Source organism: Oncorhynchus keta, chromosome 12 (genome assembly GCF_023373465.1).
Source record: "Oncorhynchus keta strain PuntledgeMale-10-30-2019 chromosome 12, Oket_V2, whole genome shotgun sequence".
NCBI classification, from domain to species: Eukaryota; Metazoa; Chordata; class Actinopteri; order Salmoniformes; family Salmonidae; genus Oncorhynchus; species Oncorhynchus keta.
Window position 1 is genome coordinate 20,426,362 of NC_068432.1, and position 21,207 is coordinate 20,447,568.

The 21,207-nt window shown below is 41.3% G+C and overlaps 1 protein-coding gene across 2 annotated transcripts in view; it reads left to right on the plus strand.

The window, feature by feature from the left end:
* Positions 1-21,207, plus strand: part of LOC118391103 (protein phosphatase 1E-like) — a 56,565-nt gene that overhangs the window by 22,577 nt on the left and 12,781 nt on the right. The window contains exon 1 of one of the 2 annotated variants that reach the window (XM_052457831.1): positions 14,110-14,376. The exons of the other annotated variant lie outside the window; for it this stretch is intronic. The gene's annotated coding sequence lies outside the window, so the exon portion shown is untranslated. Of the gene's footprint in view, positions 1-14,109; positions 14,377-21,207 lie in introns of those variants that run through there. 2 annotated transcript variants of the gene reach the window in all.

A 21,207-nucleotide genomic window follows, 5' to 3' on the forward strand; every position in this document is an offset into this window, starting at 1 on the left:
GGTTGCTGCTCTTTCCTTCCTTTCCTTCGGTGAGACTGACCAGAGAGTGGGGGCACTGTTTTTCAACTGATTACGAAACTGGAGTCGCATCGCATCTGCATCATGCACAAATTCATGTTTTTCCTGTGGGCAGAGAAAGTGAAATATTTCTAGATATCATTGCAGCTGCAGCACAAGTGTATGTAGGAAAAAGCATGTTTAATGTTTTGTAATAGTATTGAATAAAAACAGTGTTGACAGTGCTTCAATACTTAAACATGAACTCACTCATAAAAACAGCAGCTGTTTGCTATATTCTTTGACAGTCTCTCGCTGGTCATGGTTTAAAAGTTATGAAATCTCACGTAGACTATCAAACGTTGCTGTGGCCGGGTCATGGAAGCTGTAGGCACGGTGATTTGAGCTAACCGATTGGCCAGCGCAACTCAATTTAGCCACAGAACTCCTGGTCCACTGGGTAGGCGGGGTTTGTATTTTCAGACAAAAGGAAATGATTCAAAATGGGAATATTTTGCCTATCCGGTACGCAGGGCTTATGAATCACGAACAGCTACAGCCAACAGCACAACAAGAAAAAAAGAAAAGGAGCACAAGCCTTTATCATTGGCTGTTCTACAGAAATGTTTGGCGATCGACTAGGAATGCTTTGAGTGATCGACTAGGAATGCTTTGAGTGATCGACTAGGAATGCTTTGAGTGATCGACTAGGAATGCTTTGAGTGATCGACTAGGAATGCTTTGAGTGATCGACTAGGAATGCTTTGAGTGATCGACTAGGAATGCTTTGAGTGATCGACTAGGAATGCTTTGAGTGTTCGACTAGGAATGCTTTGAGTGTTCGACTAGGAATGCTTTGAGTGTTCGACTAGGAATGCCTTGATTATCGACAAGTCAATTGCGATCGACCGGTTGGTGACCACTGTTGTAGAGCATGAACCTGCAGGAGTGAGTTACTGCTTTGATGTTTGCAGAGAATGACAGGGTGTTGTACAAGGTCAGGCCAAGGTTATTTGCACTCTGGGATGGGGACACCGTGGAGTTGAAAAGGTCTTGGAGTGGGCAGGCCTTCCCCGGCAGGAAGAGCAGCTCTGTCTTGTCGAGGTTGAACTTGAGGTGGTGGGCCGACATCCAAGCTGAGATATCTGCCAGACACGCAGAGATGCGTGTCGCCACCTGGGTGTCAGAATGGGGAAGCTGAAAATTGTAGCAATGATAGGCGATATGACGGAGCCGAGTGACTTGGTGTATAGAGAGAAGAGGAAAGGGCCTATAACTGAGCCCTAGGGGACACCAGTAGTGAGAGCGCGTGGTGCAGACACAGATCCTCTCCACGTCACCTGGTAGGGGCGTATCTACCCTCTCATTTGCTAGAATGGTCCCACCTGATCTCGCCTCCTTCCACTTGCCTTCCATCTTTGAGGACATGTATTTTCATTGTTAGAGTAGTCCCTTGAATATCTTGTCAATATAATAGACAATCTTTGATACGGCTGATTACGAAGTGGTCAGAAGGGAAAGAGGTGAACCAGCAGCAGGGTCTTGGGAGGACAAGTGACTTCCTAGCTCTGAGCAATGGTCCTCCTGACGATGTTCCAGTGAACAACAATTAAACTAGCCTGCTGCCTAATGACAGTCTCTGTAGTGTAATTAAGAAAACACAAGTGGGTGCTCCAGAGGAAACAATAACTGGTGAAGGAAGGAATTAGAGGCACCCGAACCAGTCAGGGGACTGAAGCTAGTGGAATGAAATCATGTCCGTGCACGTCCTCCCTGACAGTTAAAGGGACAGCCATGGGTGTGTTTTTGTGTGTCTGCGTGGCGGGTGATGGTTCATTTCAGCCTTAGTTACTATACACTGAGTGTACAAAACATTATGAACACCTGCTCTTTCCATGACATAGACTGTCCAGGTGAATCCAGGTGAAAGCTAAGATCCCTTATTGATGTCACTTATTGAATCCACTTCAATCAGTGTAGGTGAAGGGGAGGAGACAGGTTAAATAATTATTTTTAAGCCTTGAGACAATTGAGACATAGATTGTGTGTGTGCCATTCAGAGGGTGAATGGATAAGACAAAGATTAAAGTGCCTTTGAATAGAGTATGGTAGGTAGTAGGTGCCAGGTGCACTGGTTTGTGTCAAGAACTGCAACACTGCTGGGTTTTTCACGCTTAACAGTTTCCCGTGTGTATCAAGAAGGGTCCACCTTCCAAAGTACATCCAGCCAACTTTCGACACCTTGTAGAGTCTATGCCACGAGTATTATTTTTGACGATATATGATATAGTTTTGACAATATCACAATGTTATTCTTGCTCTAGTTGGTTAACTGCACCGAAACTCCAGTATTTTTCCTTCATTTTCATGTCTGTTCAAAACTTCTTATCTCATGGCTCTCTCTCTTGTCCCCCTGCAGAAGACTTATGAGGAGCAATATGTTTGGAACATCAAATCGCAATAAAATCACAGTATTGAATTGCAATACATATAGAATTATGAGAATTGTGACGCTTTCAAAGAGCGGAACACTAATCCGGGCGTTTATAAGAAATCCCGCTATGCCCTCAGACGAACCATCATACAGGAAAAGTGTCAATACAGGACTAAGATTGAATCCTACTACATCGGCTCTGACACTTGTCGGATGTGGCAGGGCTTGCAAACTATTACGGACTACAAAGGGAAATCCAGCCGCAAGCTGCCCAGCGACGCGAGCCTACCAGACAAGCTAAATGCCTTTTATGCTCGCTTCGAGGCAAGAAACACTGAAGCATGCATGAGAGCACCAGCTGTTACGGACGACTGTGTGATCATAGTCTCTGTAGCCGATGTGAGCAAGACCTTTCAACAGGTCAACATTCACAAAGCCGCGTGGCCAGACGGATTACCAGGACGTGTACTCAGAGCGTACACGGACGGACCAGCTGGCAAGTGTCTTCGCTGACATTTTAAACCTCTCCCTGACCGAGTCTATAATACATACATGTTTCAAGCAGACCACCATAGTGCCTGTGCCCAAGAAAGCAAAGGTAACCTGCCTAAATGACTACCGCCCCGTAGCACTCACGTCGGTAGCCATGAAGTGCTTTGAAAGGCTGGTCATGACTCACATCAACACCATCATCCCGGAAATCCTAAACCTACTCCAATTTGCATACCGCCCCAACAGATCCACAGATGACGCAATCTCAGTCGCACTCCACACTGCCCTTTCCCACCTCGAGAAAAGGTGAGAATGCTGTTCATTGCCTATAGCTCAGCATTCAGCACCATGGTGCCCACAAAGCTCATCACTAAGCTAAGGACCCTGGGACTAAACACCTCCTTCTGCAATTGGATCCTGGACTTCCTGATGGCCCGCACCCAGGTGGTAAGGATAGGCAACAACACATCTGCCATGCTGATCCTCAACTCTGGGGCCCCTCAGGGGTGCATGCTTAGTCACCTCCTGTACTCCCTGTTCACCCACGACTGAGTGGCCAAGTACAACTCCAACACCTTCATTAAGTTTGCTGACGACACAACAGTGGTAGGCCTGATCACCGATAACAATGAGACAGCCTAAGGGGAGGAGGTCAGAGACTTGGCAGTGTGGTGCCAGGACAACAACCTCTCCCTCAATGTGAGCGAGACAAAGGAGCTGATCGTGGACTACAGGAAAAGGAGGTTCAAACAGGCCCCCATTAACATCGACGGGGCTGTAGTGGAGCGAGTCAAGAGTTTCAAGTTCCTTGGTGTCCACATCACCATCAAACTATCACGGTCCTAACACACCAAGTCAGTCGTGAAGAGGGCACGACAACACCTTTTCCCCCTCAGGAGACTGAAAAGATTTGGCATGGGTCCCCAGATCCTCATAAAGTTCTACAGCTGCACCATTGAGAGCTTCCCGACTGGTTGCATCACCACCTGGTATGGGAACTGCTCTGCATCTGACCATAGGGCTACAGAGAGTAGTGCGTACGGCCCAGTACATCACTGGGGCCAAGCTTCCTGCTTTCCAGGACCTATATACTAGGCGGTGTCAGAGGAAGGCCCAAAAACTTTTCAAAAATTCCAGTCACCCAAGTCATAGACTGTTCTCTCTGCTACCGCACACGGCAAGCAGTACCGGAGCACCAAGTCTAGGTCCAAAAGGCTCCTTAACAGCTTCTACCCCCAAGAAATTGAACCCCCCCTTTGTTTTTACACTGCTGCTACTCGCTATTTATTATCTATGCATAGTCACTTTACCCCTACCTACATGTACAAATTACATCGACTGACCTTATACATTTTTTTACTTTAGTTTATTTAGTAAATATTTTCATAACTATTTCTTGAACTGCATTGTTGGTTAAGGACTTGTAAGTAAGCATTTCACGGTAAGGTTGTTGTATTGTATTCGGTGCATGTGATAAACACATTTAGATTCAATTTGGAATGGTCACGCCCTGGCCTGAGATATCTCTGTTTTATTTATATTTTGGTTAAGTCAGGGTGTGACTCGGGTGGGTATGCTAGTTTTTGTATTGTCTAGGGTTTTTGTTTGTCTAGAGTTTTTGTAAGTCTAGGTGAATTTGTATGTCTATGGTGGCCTGATATGGTTCCCAATCAGAGGCAGCTTTTTATCGTTGTCTCTGATTGGGGATCATATTTAGGTAGCCATTTCCTTTTTGTGTTTGTGGGATCTTGTCTACAGTAAGTTTTCTTTGTGCACTCCAGTAGCGTCACGTTTCGCTTGTTCTTTATTGTTTTTGTTCGGCGTTCATTTAATAAATAGAGAATGTACGGATACCACGCTGCACCTTGGTCTCCTTCATATGACCAACGTGACAGGAATATTGAAAACTCAATGATCCCTTTGCTAAAACTATTTTCAGAATACAAAAAAAATGTCAGGATATAACATTTCTGTGAGAAAAAAAATGGCAATAGGAAAAATAAAAAAATAACTCACGATCTACAGCAATCCTTTAAGTGTACCACAACATGTTTTAAAAACATAGGATGCTTGATACGTGACAACAAGCAACAAATATATAAAGTTAACTTTATTCCATTACTCAAAAATATGAAAGCAGATCTAATTAAATGGAATAATCTTTCTACACATTTTACAGGTACTGTAGAATAAACCTCTTTAGAATGGCTTGGCTACCAAAGTTTTTGTATTTATTTTCGGTAATACCAATTACCACACTGAAGACGTTCTTTAAAAAAGTATACTCGGTTATAACAGACAAATACAATTCATAGAATAAAAAGGAACATTTCACATCTTTAGTCCGAGGGTGGTTTTAACCTTCCAGACTTGGAATTGTATCAACCCAAGGCTTTTACTTGCGACATATAGTTAAATGCACTAAAGAAGAACCATGGGTACATATTGAAGATGTTTATGCGCATCCCCAGAATATTTTTTACGTGTCTGTTGTTACATTAACAACTTGATAGTTAAGAACACTATAACAATTCGGAAGAAAATTAAACGTATTCTACAAGAACCAATATCACGTCCTAAAAACACAACCTTGTGTGGAACAATCATTGGATAGCTTTTCCAAATTCACAGATAAATTGGTCCACAATGAAAAACTGAAGCCATAGAAACTTTGTAACAAGAAATACATTTATTTCCATGACAGAATTAAAAAGTAATTTTGGACTGACCAATGTAGATAGTTTCAAAAACATGCAACTTTAAAGTTACATATCACAAAATGTCTATTTGAAATCTTTTGGACATCAGAGCAACCTTGAGGGAATATTATTTGAGTCAGAAAGGATGTTCATATGATAAGGAAGATACTGCATGAAAACACCTTGAGGAGAGCATATCCAACTGACAATTAGCTATTGGAACCAAGGCTTAAAAATAACTGATGTTGGCACAAGATGGAGGGAAAGTATAACTAACAAAATTACAGTTGACGAAAATATATGCTTACTCCATTATAAGATCATGTAAATGATTTATTATACAAGAGACAGAATTCACAAATTCTACAGTACAACGGCAGTCATGTCTTAAGTGTAAAACTAACAATGACACAATATTCCATGCTTTCTGGGAATGTTATAAAGTCCAAAAGTTGTGGGCCAAGCTGACAGAAGTATTACAATGTAAACATACTTTTAATCAGTCAGTCTGCATATTTCAAGACATGGTATATGGGGGTGTAGTGAGATATCTGATGGGTACTCATTACTCATCTTGAGAAAATGTAGACCAAAAACGTGAAAATCAATCACTTCGCCATCATTAACACAATGGAAATATCAAATGATTTATTAGTGAAATATTGAAAGGGCGTCGCCTACGGAGAGAAACTGTGATTGTGATGTTCCAGGCCATGTGGTGGAGAGTGATGCGGGTTTTGGAGATGGGGGTGTGTGCTAGTGAGTCTGGGCAGGTGTGATGTAGTTTATGTTTGTATGATGTTGTCGATTGTATGTGTATGTTTTGTATTGTTTATAAAAGATAAAATACAGTCTTACAAAAAAACTAAAATCATTGTGAGAATCGCAATACATATCGTATTGCCGCCTAAGTATAGTGAAAATATCATATTGTGAGGTCTGTGGCAATTCCCAGCCCTAGTTGTTTGTGCCTGTTTGTGTGGTGGAGTGTTTATGAGTGTGCATCATGCCTGTGGCCCGTGACAGCTGGTTGACAATTTAACCCTTTGAGAAATTCCACAATGCCTAACGTCTGATAAGGCAGACTGTCAGTGGGAGAAAAGTACACACTATTATGCTCTACAATATACATCAATGTGACATAGCTCATGAAGAGTAGATTTATTACTCTTTTCATCCAACAAATGTGTCATCTGTGTCATTATGAAACAAAGGCTATCGGAGTCAACCTTCAAAATGCCTTTTCTCAAAATGACTCAATGCACACATACTAGGGTTGGGCAGGTATACGATAATAACGCAGGAATGATTCCTATATTTTCTAGGGATGTTTTGTTGAAAAAATGAAATGGACGTCAATTTATTAGATGAATGTCTAGGGTTGTGCTAGTGGGAGTGCTATGGAGAATTCTGGATTACACAGAAGTACAAAAATAAATGCATACCAGATCTACAACCAAGATACAACCTACATTGACTCTGTGTCTCTATCATGTTCACTTCCCAGCGCGCTTCCGTTACGTAACTTCTGTCTCTGAGGAGGCAGGCAGGGCATAATCTCCATGTCACTGTTTCAGAAATGGATTACTTCCCAGGACAGCAAAAGTATGAATTTGCCATTGGAATGGAAAGCGGTTTGGAAAGCGGGCTCTCATTGGCGATACAATGGTGGAAAACAGTGCGCACCATAATCCCAGAGATTTAACATTTAATCCCAGGCCGCGACACAGAGGAAGATATTGCTGATTTGTTTCCTTGAAACCCGGCAGGCTACTCAGCATCTGAGCACTGTCTAAAGAGTCACCTCTGTCATTATGTTTTAGTGACCCATAATCACATTTTCCAATACATTTCCACATGCACACGACTACCATGTCAATTGTCCATGTTAATGGATCATTCTTTGCATGGTATTATCTATCTGTAGCACTAGAAATATGATTCACTCCTTAACTATGTGTAGATATAGCCTCTCCAGAGAGTTCTTTGATAGACAGAATAAAATGATAGAAATGGACTGATAGTTTGGTATCATTCCATTCTATTGTAATAGTCCTCCATCTATGGCATTGCTCTCAATGCTCAGAGCTGCTTCACATGGGATTTTCCAGAGCCACTTGGCTCAGTGTTCCCCGCTGTGCAAACACACTCTGGAGAGGCTTTTAGTGGCGAATAGAGCAGAGGGAAATGAGTCTAACCCACACTAACAACACAAACAACCCCATGAGGAGCCACTGAACAATGGCTTATGCAGGTGAGAGGAAAAACCTCCCTGCTTTCACATGCTGTTGTTGCTGGGCAATGTCCATTAGGGATCAAAATGACCCAAAATGGCTCTGAATAGATTTGATTGTTGAGTGTTTGTGTTGTGCGGTTCCAGCTGGTTTCTCCGATTCAAGCCCCTGTTAACATCCGACAGCACAGGGCACACTCTTATCAGGCTTATAACCCTGCAGCTCTTCATACATTGTTATTATATATGAAGGTAAAATGTCATGCCTGGAGTCAAAGATAAAGAACATCAATCTTGCAAAAGGCCTCAAGGATCTTCATTTTCATTCTGAGAACATTCCCTAGCTGTCTTTCATCATCAACCTCCATTCTTCATCACTACACGCCATCGACTGACAAGATTATCTGCCCATCCAGGTGAAATGGGGAATTGTGTGTGTCAGATCAGCAGTGATGGAGTTTTCCAATGTGTACTTCATACAAAAGAGCAGATCGACTGATTGAATTAATGTCATCTGTTGAAAATGGTTTGTTTACGCTGAAAATATCCTAAAATTAAATAATAATTTGGTCCCCGAGCGTCAATTCTTGTCAATTTCAGTTCAAAATGACAAATCTGAGTTACCATGACAACCTTATATTTGACCTGTGATGGCTAGTTCTTCAGAAAGAACAAGTGCTTTGGCATAACAATAAAGCAAACCCTGGATCAATGCATGACTCACGTACCAAGTACTGCACAAGAGTACTTGGTAAATGTATTCCTCTCCAAAACATCTCATAGCATTCAAGCAATTTATCTCCATTTTATCAGTACAGCCTGTCAACGCTCCCTGCAATATTGTGCCCAAATATAGCAGTCGATGAAAGTAATTGATGAAGGACTGAAACAATTAACAGTGGGTGCAGTTGTAAAACAATTACATTAACTCTGACCCTGTCACTATGCATTTTTAAACAAAATAATTAGGGCATTTCTTCCCAGTGCAGTTTTTCTTCCAGAAAGCCAGGCATCCTATTTGACTATAGAATGAAAGGTGGACTGAAACTATCAGCTTCCCCGACCCTGGCATACAGCGTCACTAAATTAAATCAAATTAAAATGTTATTGGTCACATACACATATCTGGCAGATGCTATTGCAGGTGTACCGAAATGCTTGTGTTCCAGCGTCACTAGTACGAGCCCAGAGTTTTTGTGACCTTACAAATATTGCTTTCTCTCTTTCATATGACAGTATGTAAACATTTGTTTTAGTCTTTGTGTGAGTTTGACAGGAAATTGATAGAGACAGCTACTGTATTTCAGGCTTTTATAGCTGCAGGAGAAATATCCTAAAAAAAAGTTAGCGAGCTTGGAATGTCTCTCAAGATCTCAAGATTATGTAACTGCTTCTCCCAAACCAAAGTTGATCGCAGATTCTACTTGAACGAAGACGCAAATATCCAATTAGGGCACTATCTTAGACCAACTGTGTGTGAAGAGAGATTTGAGATGAATAAACGAGAACAGGCTACATGATACTGGAATGGTTTTAGGAAAGCTGATTTTCTTCATGTTGTGTCAACATGATTGTGTATAAATAATATGATTTAGATTCATATGTTTATTCATGAATCATGACTGACATGATAAACAAGTAAAGTTGAGTGAACTTGCTTTGAGGTGTAGTCAATACAGAATCAATACATTCAACCCCAAGTTCATCTGTTCTCCATACTATAATCTCTGTTCAGAGTATGTCAAAATCAGGCCCACTCTATATGGTATGTCACTGCTGTATAAGATGCAGTTCTGATTGTGATGCATGGGGACTTTCGACCAGCCTCTTTCCTTAAGTGCCGAAATACCGGGATGTAGAGCTCCTCATCCTTCAATGTCACAACAGCCCAAATAACTGTCCTCTTTGGCCCAGCTAAGTCACCCTCTCGTAAATAGAGCCAGTCTCACTGCTCGGTTAATCTCAGATCTGACACGTCTCACCTTGTTTACACCTTCACTACACTAGAAAAACTACTCAACACATATAATGTGAAGTATTTAATTAATCGGGGTGTTTATTTGCTTTAATCACTGAACACAACAGGCGCTTATTAGAGTCAGGCTTCTATTTGAGCCAGGTATCTAATTCCTTAATGCACACAGCTTTTGCTCATTTGCATAGTTAATTGTTTCATTCCAGCATTCACTTCCAGCATTTTAATCAATTTCTTAATTTCCTTCACTAATGTGTTATCGTTTACACACTGTGTCACATTTCCTTTCTCACAGTGTGCCTGTATAAAGAAATTCCAAAAACCATTCCTTGACAGAATAATTATTCTCCTCGTTGACTGCATTTTTGGGAGTTCTTACTTTCGCCACTAGAGGGCGATCAGACAATTTCTAGGGGTCTGTACTCCCGAAGTTGTTGACTGCTTTAGTTAGCCATTCTCAGCTCTTAGCAGCCAATGGCAAGCAGTTTCTTACTGCCAATAAAAACGGAGGATTGCCATCATTTTTTTATGTAACAAATCAAACATTAAACCTCGTACACTATTCATGGTAACCTCATAAACAATTCATTCAGACCCACAGCTTATTTGAAATAAACGTTTATTTGCTGAAATGTGTGTCGTTGCCCGGCTATTAAAAGGTACAGGCGGCTATTTGAGACTGCATTTAATGGAAGTTTTACAGTATTCACACTTGGCTCCAAAGCTAACCTTACATCTTTGTTTGCCCATAATGACATGTCGGTGTGTCCTCTTCCTGGCTTTAATTTCAGCCTAAATGCTCCTTTTACGAATTGGAACCAGAGTTTGGTAACAAATTTGCTGTGGGCCCAAGCAAATACTTTCGAAGCGAGTGAGATTTGTCCCATTAGTTACCATTGTTTTTGTCACACTTGAACCAGACATGCATCCCCACCACAACACCAATGCAAAATGGCTAATACTCAACTCAACCTTTCACCCGTAGTAGGCAATGTTTACCCTTGATTGTCTTACTGTCACAGGATATCAATGTATTGTTCCAAAGATAATAGCAATGTGACCTGTCCTATATAGTTGTAGGATCTTAATTTGAGCCGGTTTGCCACAGCAGGAAAACAATCCTGCAGCAACAGGAAATGTGAATTATTATGTGGATTATAATTAATGGACATTTTTCATGAGGGAAAATAAAGTCTGACATTTCAAAGTGGAAATTACAAACTTCAGAAGGCTTTTTAAATCTCAAATACACTACAAGTTTTACATTTCCTGAATTGAGAGGGTGATGAAATTAAGATCCTACATCTGTAACCCTTGATGAAGGAACATTTCCATTTCTAATCCATGAGTATCTTGAGCAAAGATAATTGCTCTGGTATCTGCACAGAGTATTACATTCAGTATTACAGCCCCTCGTGATCTGCTCCCAAGCTTTCGGCAAAGCTAGCTCTGGGCCTGTGATGGCTCTATCATACAATCTACTGCTTAATAAACAAGACGACCTTGACTTTATGCTTGCTACTATTCAAGTGGCCCTTATAAATGCTGAAATTTCCAGGTCATATATTGACAAGATGTTCATAAAGATGTTGAAGACGGGGATTAAATAGGCCTAAAAATATATATATATATATATATTTATCTCAGAGACATTTTCCTTTTCCACGATCAATCTAATTCACACTGTATGCTGTTTCCCTGCATTCCAGGAACAAACATCAACTCCCTAGATTAGAATATCAATGCTGATCTTATGGCTAGTGACGTGTTTCCAGTGTTCTGACCTTTTGATAAGAAAGAAAGAGGGGAATAAAAGGACAGCTGTAGAGAAAGAGAGAATGGCTTGCCATTACGAGTAAAAATAGCCATTTGCCCTCAAGAGTTGCTAGTTGTGGCATCTGTACATTTCTATATGATATAAGAGTGAACCTCCTGTATTCGGAAGCGTTTGCAGATAATGCCGTCACTACCGCCACAGCTGAAACCTATATGTGTATCCACATGGGTGGTCACAGGACCAAACACGATATATAAGATAACAAATTGAGTTAAGCCAGCCCATATCACCAACATTCAGCTCAAATTTCTTTCCCAAGCCACAATGCCAGGCAATGAACTTACTTGTCCTTGTTTTATTACCAAAGACTGTGTTAGACAAGATGCACAAACAAACCCCTGCAAAGTGATCAGCACTTTCTCTTTGGTCTGGCTTTGGTTTGACTATGTTGTAGGGGAGAGTGGGTTCAGTTGAGCCATGTTTTACATTCTCTATCACTCCGTCAAGAAAAGAGGAGTATTCTTTCTAACAAAGATATCTACATATGTTTCAGGATGTTGTGTATCCATGGAAATAATCAGAATTCATCTAATCATTTGACAACATAGCTTATGGGCTGCAGGACAGGGTAAATTAAGCTGCCTACACATTTCTGTTCTGAATTAAATATTACCACTTCCTTTAAAAACAATGTCTATCTTTATTTCCCAAACACAATTCAACATAATCACATTTTAAGCATATTTTAACACAAGCTTAACACCTAACAAACACTTTGTACCTTGTTTACAATTTTCATATAGGCCAGGCCCTGTTGTTGCCTTGCATTACACCTGGGAAGAAAACACTTCAATTTGCTCAACTTGTCATTAACTGATACAACTGATACAATCTTAAAATTATATAATTTAGATACATCACGAAACACAATACATTCCTTTCAATGATGAAAATCTGTTTTTTGGACCGAACTTGCTAACTACTTTTTCCATGTGGTTTCTTCCTTCACAGACTCCATAACATTATGACATATTCCTAAATATTTGGTCAAATGATACATTTTGTGTCTGGTTTCCTAGAAACAACTTGCTCCACTCTCCCCTATTGATGAATGCTACATTTGAAATATTCTCAACTAATGGGAATGAAATCCTTAAATTCAGTGAATTATTACAATGTCTATCGCTTTGAATAAGAGCTCACGTAAATCTATGAAACCATCAACAGTAAAGACATTTAGGGAGTGGCAGGGAGTGATGCTGAAATCATTCACCCCAAATGTTTGGACCAACATCACTGAGAGACTGAGAGTCCATCCTCAGCCAGACTATTAGAGCTGTCTATTCCAAGTGCCAGGAACACGAGGACTTCCATTTCGGTTGTGCCTGAGTCAAAGCACAGCTCAGTCTAGTTTTCATTTACTTTCAATACATAGTCAGTTGCCAGAGCCTTGCTAGAGTCCCCCAGCCATGTCACAGGTTCGTGCTACACTGAAAAGTAGCCAATAAGAAGCTCACTTCACAACCGGATCTGTTCAAACAAAGCTACTGTCACTGATTAATAGTCTGACGTACTGCGTAGCTATAGATATCGAATACCAATAGTGCCCAGGAGGAATTGTAGCACAGTCCGGTTAATGTAGATCATAGCAGTTTGATTCTCCACAGGAATGTCCTCTTTGAGGCTGAGGCCACAGTCATGCGACGATGGAGGTGCTTTCGTTCCGCCAACTTTAACAAAAAACCCTAGGGGCTCCTCCTTGATACGAGGCATCCATAACAATGTCTACTCAATGTGCTTGCCAGCTCCTTCCACATGGATGGATTCATGACTTACTTAATTACTTGGCACTGAGCTCAGAGCTCAATGGCATTTTTAGTCTGATAAAACCACAACACACATACAGTCCATAAAACAAACCAAATCTAACCATGTCTACATTTAGTGGTTCCCCGTGATGTTGACAGAAAATGTTACGGCCCAAAGTTGACTACTTGTTGTCCACTTTTCCTATGTTGCCCCAATACAATACGTCAAGAAATACAAGAAGTCTGATCGATCTACTCCCACCCACCTTGCCCCCAGCCGAGTCATAGCTGTTTCTCTCACACACACACGCACGCACGCACGCACGCACACACACACACACACACACACACACACACACACACACACACACACACACACACACACACACACACACACACACACACACACACACACACACACACACACACTGCTGTAGATTAACCTGCTCAGCTAAGGGAACACAGAGCCCATCAAACCCCCTGTGACTCGGGAGGTGAATTCATATATAAAAGAGAGCAAAGAGGAAAAACTCAGGTTAGCAAGAAAGAGAGAGAGAACGCACTGATGCGAGAGAGGGATAAAGGGAGAGAGAACGCACTGACGCAAGAGAGGGATAAGGAGAGAGAGAACGCGCTGACGCCAGAGAGGGGTAAAGAGAGAGAGAACGCACTGACGCCAGAGAGGGATAAAGAGAGAGTGGGTGATGGAGAGAGTGTGTATGTGAAGGAGAGGTGGGCGTTGTGACGTTAGCTATGGTCTGCACTGTGAACAGCATCACAGCCACGCACCAGTGACGTCCAGTGGACACGACTGTGTCATTCACAGTTCTGGCAAGCAAGAGGGGAGGAGGACAGCCCTAAGTCAAGACAGCCCAGTACATTTATCCCTACAAGTTCTGTATGTATGGGAATTTGTATTGTCATAAGATGAGTCAAGGTTTGGATGAAGCTCTCTATACAGGTATGTAATAGAAGGAACACTCTATGTAAGGACAAACTTTCAGGCTGCAGTGTGTGGGTGTGTAGAGATCTTGCCAAGTCTCTGTCAAGGACAGTTGAAAGTTAATGTAGGAACAGGAGCCCCCTGAGAGACGGTTGTGACGCACTGTTGCAGGGATGGGTCTGAGCTCAGGCACTGCCTTCTCACACACAGTTGCAGGGATGGGTCTGAGCTCAGGCACTGCCCTCACACACAGTTGCCTGTGACGCTGTTGTTGGGATCACTCTGCACTGATACACGATGCCTCAAAATCAGCACCAATGCAACTGACACATACCCAATCGCACAGCTGCCCTCTCTTCAATACACACTCAACTCTCTGACATGCAGCTATGCCTATGACTTCAAGAGATCCTCATAGCATTAACCTTGACAACGTAACCTGCTACAGGGTTCACTGGGATCCTAGTTATGTGATGTTCATTTTCCAATGAGAGATGTCTCTGGGAGGCTCAAACCCTAAACAATGGAGCTGCCAGCAGTCTTCTCCATTAGTTTGAGAAATACGCTGCAGAGAGAACTACTCGTTTATCAATCCGAGGGTATGCTCTCTCTCTTTATCTCTCTCCCACTGTCTCTCCCGCTTCCTGTCTCTCTTGTTCTGTCTCTTCCTCCCTCTATGCAGTAGTGAAACCGGGCTTAGCCTCCTCTCTCTCAGTGTGACGTCAAAGCGAGGCTTCCTGACCCAGATCTCTCACTTCCACAGACAGCAGCTGCAGTAAGCTGCAGTAAAGCCCTCAGCGCTATGCTCTGTCTCTCCCAGCCTCACTGCTACACTATGCATGTCAATATAGGCATACACCATGCAAACGCTAACATCACCCATGACGATAACGAAAGGGTGAAAAACTGCTCGCTATAGGCTAGCTGGCAGGGGGAGGGGAAGAGAAAATACACAATACATGTGTGTGTGTATTTTCTGTAATGTCTGTAATCCGGGGCTCATCTGTAAAAGAGACCTTGGTCTAAGTTTGACTCCCTGGTAAAATAAAGGTTAAAATGTCTCAAGGATTAAAAATAATTAAAAAAAAAACCTGTCTCATCCCCTTCATCTACACTGATTGAAGTAGATTTAACAAGTGACATCAATAATGGATCATAGCTTTCACCTTGTCAGTCTATTTAATGGAAATGTTTTGTACACTCAGTGTATATGGAATATACTGTATATATAGAAATAACCCAGTAAAGGAGTCAGCCAATAGATAAAAAATACTGCAAGCTGTGAAGCTCGAACGCGTTGTATCTGTTGTTGTCACTATAAAAGCAATGTGCGTTGTTAGGTTTGTGAAATAGAATTCACAAAGATAGCTGTGTGAAAAAAGCTTTTCTCTCCTCCTAATCCCAATTCCTCACACTGATCTGACTTCACTGTGTCGCACAAGTAGATGAGGGACCTTATTGGCTACCGACGGATGTGCTGGAGTCCCTCAGCCAATGAGGGCCCCACACCTCGGCACCCACCCATCTTGGGCAAGCAGTGACGGAGTATGTGAGCTAGTGAGCGTGAAAAGAGGACAGAGAGAAAAAGAGCGGAAGAGAGAGAATTTCTATGAATGGAAATGTGGAGGAGGAACAGCGCAGAGTGCAGCCCAGCCATTGGCATGGCAGCTGGAGACCGATGAGACTGTTAGCATCTCTCTCTCGCTCTCTCTCTCTCTCTCTCTCTCTCTCTCTCTCCTCCCTCTCACTCTCTCTCTCTCTCTCAATCCCATATAAGGAGACCATGCCTTACCTTTGTCACATATTTTCTTCACATGAATAAAAACACACACACACATGCATGCCCACGCACACCACTAACCACAGACCCACCCCCCAACCCCATATTATCTTCCTACACACACATGCATGCCCACGCACACCACTAACCACAGACCCACCCCCCAACCCCATATTATCTTCCTACACACACATGCACATACACTACCCTCATACCCACCCACGCACACACCCTCAGGGCATTTACACATTCACTCCCTGTCCTCTCCACATCCCCTCCTCTCTACTGATTCAATAAAGAAGTTATCAATTAGTAGAGACCCAATGGTCCAGGTACATTGCATTTTAGTCAGATTAGAAATTGAGCATGAAGAGAACTGCAGTGGGCACTGTTACTTATTGTGTATAGTGTACCCTCATTAACAACCTATGAACTGTTGAAATGGAGTCGGTTAATAGGGGCATAACATTCAAATAGAATAGTATTTTTTATAAGCAAGTGGGTCCAACTGGAAAGTGGGTTGTTTTGGAGTTAGATAGTTGCTGAATAAAATGCTACATTTACATTTGAGTCATCTAGCAGATGTTTTTATCCAGAGCAACTTACAGGAGTGTGTCTGTCAGAGAAGTTCTCTTGTCCAGCTCTCTACACGGACACACCACCAACTTTAAACCCCAGAGAATATCCTGCTTACTGCTCTCTAGTAACACAGGAGTTACGTAAGCACTGATAGTAGCGTTGTACTGAGTAAACTCTTCTTAATAGGCTGTGCCATCTGCTTTCCACCAAACTAGGCTACTTCGCTCAGACCATGAGAGTCTATTACACAAGACATCTGCAACGAGGACAAATCTTTATTTACAATACAACCAGGATTCTGTCAAACAATCTGTGCCTGAGTTAATTTAATTGGCTGTAGTATCTGGAGTCCAAATAATCACATTTTAGGCTTGAGATCAATTTTAACTAATTTTGAACGTCTCTATCTAACTTAGATTCGTATGCAGTTCAAAATAACCTGTGACCTTGCTATCAAATGTATTTAATGTAGCTGCACTTTCAAAATAACCTGTGACCTTGCTATCAAATGTATTTAATGTAGCTGCACTTTCAAAATAACCTGTGACCTTGCTATCAAATGTATTTAATGTAGCTGCACTTTCAAAATAACCTGTGACCTTGCTATCAAATGTATTTTATGTAGCTGCACTTTCAAAATAACCTGTGACCTTGATATCAAATGTATTTAATGTAGCTGCACTTTCAAAATAACCTGTGACCTTGATATCAAATGTATTTAATGTAGCTGCACTTTCAAAATAACCTGTGACCTTGATATCAAATGTATTTAATGTAGCTGCACTTTCAAAATAACCTGTGACCTTGATATCAAATGTATTTAATGTAGCTGCACTTTCAAAATAACCTGTGACCTTGATATCAAATGTATTTAATGTAGCTGCACTTTCAAAATAACCTGTGACCTTGCTATCAAATGTATTTAATGTAGCTGCACTTAACCTGTGACCTTGCTATCAAATGTATTTAATGTAGCTGCACTTTCAAAATAACCTGTGACCTTGATATCAAATGTATTTAATGTAGCTGCACTTTCAAAATAACCTGTGACCTTGCTATCAAATGTATTTAATGTAGCTGCACTTTCAAAATAACCTGTGACCTTGCTATCAAATGTATTTAATGTAGCTGCACTTTCAAAATAACCTGTGACCTTGCTATCAAATGTATTTAATGTAGCTGCACTTTCAAAATTACCTACATTTCAGAGGAATGCTGCAAAATGTTTAACTTTCTATTCTCTGCTGAAAGATAAGATTACTTGTATCATCAACTTCCCTGATGATGATTGTTACAATTGACCAAATACATTAAACAGGTATTGTAACTAGACTGGTTATCGCTGGTTACCCGCAATAAGATGGAATGGTGACCGTGGTTGGCAATTTAGCCTGTTATCTGAGATCATTTATCTTCTCATGTTAATTTAAGTGTTCTTCTTATAGAGTAACTAGGCCGAGTTACCTTGGTTACCTCAATATACCTAGGTGCCTATCATGAATATTCACCCACGTAGATATCTTCAATTTGTATTGTGTTACAAAGTGGGATTAAAATGGATTGAATTGTATTTAATTTTCTTTAGTCAACAATCTACACAAAATATACTGTAATTTCAAAGTGTATGAACAATTCTAGCATTTTATTTTAATTAATAAAAAATTAATGAAAAACACAAATATACCTTAATTAAATAAGAATTCACTCCCCTGAGTCAATACATGTTAGAAACACCTTTGGCAGCGATTGTAGCTGTGAATCTTTTTGGGTAAGACTCTAAGAGATTTGCACACCTGGATTGTGCAATATTTACCCATTATTCTTTCAAAAATGTTCAAGCGCTATCAAGTTGGTTGTTGATCATTGCTAGACAGCCATTTTCAAGTCTTGCCATAGATTTTCAAGTGGATTTAACCAAAACTGTAACTAGGCCAGTCAAGAACATTCACTGTTTTCTTGGTAAAGCAGTGTAGATTTGCCCTTGGGTTTTTAGGTTATTGTCCTGTTGAAAGGTGAATTTGTCTCTCAGTGTCTGGTGGAAAGCAGACTAAATCAGGGTTTCCACTACAATTTGCATGTGTTTAACTTTATTCTGTTTATTTTTATCCCAAAAAACTCTGCAGTCCGACTCCTTGCTGATGGCAAGCATACCTATAACATGAGGCAGCCATCACCATGTTTGAAAATATGGAAAGTGGTACTTGGGGATGTGTTGGTTGGATTTGCCCCAAACATAATGCTTTGTATTCAGGACATCTTTTCAGTATTACTTGTAGGTGCAGGGTGGATATTTTGGAATATGTTTATTCTGTACAGGCTTCCTTCTTTTCACGCCATCATTTAGGATAGTTTTGTGTAGTAACTACAATGTTGTTGAGCCAACCTCAGTTTTCTCCTATCACAGCCATTAAACTCATTAACTGTTTTAAAATCACCATTGGCCTCATGGTGAAATCCTTGAGCGGTTTCCTTCTTCTTGGGCAACTCAGTTAGGAAGGACGCCTGTATCTCTGTAGTGACTCACCATCCAAAGCTTAATTAATAGTGTCAACGTGCTTAAAGGTATATTCAGTGTCTGCTTTAAAAAATTTAAATTAAGCACCAATCGGTGCCCTTCTTTGCAAGGCAGTGTAAACCTCCCTGCTCTTTGTTGTAAAATCTGTGCTTGAAATTCACTATTCGACTGAGGGATCTTACAGGTAACTGTATATACTGTATGGTGTGCTGAGATGGGGTAGTCATTCAAAAATCATGTTTACCGCTATCATTGCACACAGAGTAAGTTCATGCAACTTATTATGTGATTTGTTAAGCAGATTTTTACACCTCAACTTATTGAGGTTGCCATAACAAAGGAGGTGAATACTTTAATAACCAAGACATTTTAGTTATTTATCTTTTATTAATTCATACATTCACTTTGACATTATGGAGTATTTTTTTTGTAGATCAGTGACAGAAAAAATTCACAATTAAATACATTTCCATCCCACTTTGCAACACAACAAAATGTGAAAAATCCAAGAGGGGTGAATACTTATGATACCCACTATAGAGGTGACCCGGATCACCTTAATGTAGAGCAGCAGCCTGTCATTGTGGACTGTCCTTGTTTGAGAATGTTCCACTTTCCCCTCGCTCGCTGCCTGTTGAGCTGCTTGCTTCTCCACTTCCTTAGACAAGGGAAGGGCTTATCCCTCCCTCCTTTCTCTCCTCCTCTATCCCTTCATCCTCACCCCCTGTGTTGTCTCTGGGGCTATAGTGGCTGTGTAAGGTCACCCCCTGCTGCATACGCACACACGCACAAACACACACACACAATACCTGTAGCCTTCTGAGGTAGACTGTGGGCATGCCGCCTGCCCAATGAACCTCCTGTACCTGCTGTCACTGCCAGGCAGTGCAGATGTAATGGGGACCCCATCATCGGCTGTCAACACACTGGGTGTCTCAGGTTACCATGGGTACAGGAGCTCAGTGCCACAATGGCGTATAACCTGCCCAGATGAAGGCAGCACCTGGACCAAGATCATGTGACCCAAACCCTCTCTTCCCCCTCCAAGCTGCCTGAGGCTCCCAGGGTGCACCTGAACACATAGTTCCGCTACACCTCGTCAGCGCTGAGTAGTTCTATTTGCAGGCGGGGCAAGTATTGGCATCAGTGCACTGGAATGTTTAAGCTTAGGATGAGTAGGAATCAGGGCTAGGGGTCAGATTCAATCCGATCCCGTTTTAAAGGAAATGTTAACCTCTATGCACGTTTTAAAGGCAATGTATTGGCATCAGTGCACTGGAATGTTTCAGCTTAGGGTAAGTAGGAATCATGGCTAGGGGCCAGATTAATTCCTATCGCGTTTTAAAGGCAATGTTAAATGCTATGCACGTTTTAAAGACAATGTTTGCGGAGACCACATTCACGGTAAATGATGCATATGTTGTCACAATCTGAAAATGACCTTTAAATGTAAATCTTGCTAAATACTGAATCTAGGCCTAGGCCTATTTGAAGGGAGCACATTGATGTACAGTACATAACCTAGAGAGTACCCAGATGTAGACATTTGAATGGTTCACTCATGACTTTCCTCTAATTGCGGCCATTGCATGGTTTTGAAGGACAATTTAAAAATGAACTGGTCACCATAACCACAGTTCCGCGGGGAGGTCTGATAGCTCAATAGTAGTAGAATCACTCAATGAATTTCCCCTCCAACAGGGACATGGATTGAGTTTAGACAAACAGATCTATACTGGCACATCTCTGGAGAGGGAGAGTATTTGTCTCTTCTCATCTGACTTGTCGTTTTTCTTTTCTATTGGAACAACATAAAGAGGACATATCTCTCAGTCTAGTTTGCTTAAGGAGCTTCTAAATGGATGTGTTCTATGTATTTTGCTGTTTTCTCATCAGTCCAGTAAGGCTTTCATGATTGCATGGTTATATACTGTCCTTAAAAGTCATTGTACTTTTAGCAGTGATAGTATAACGA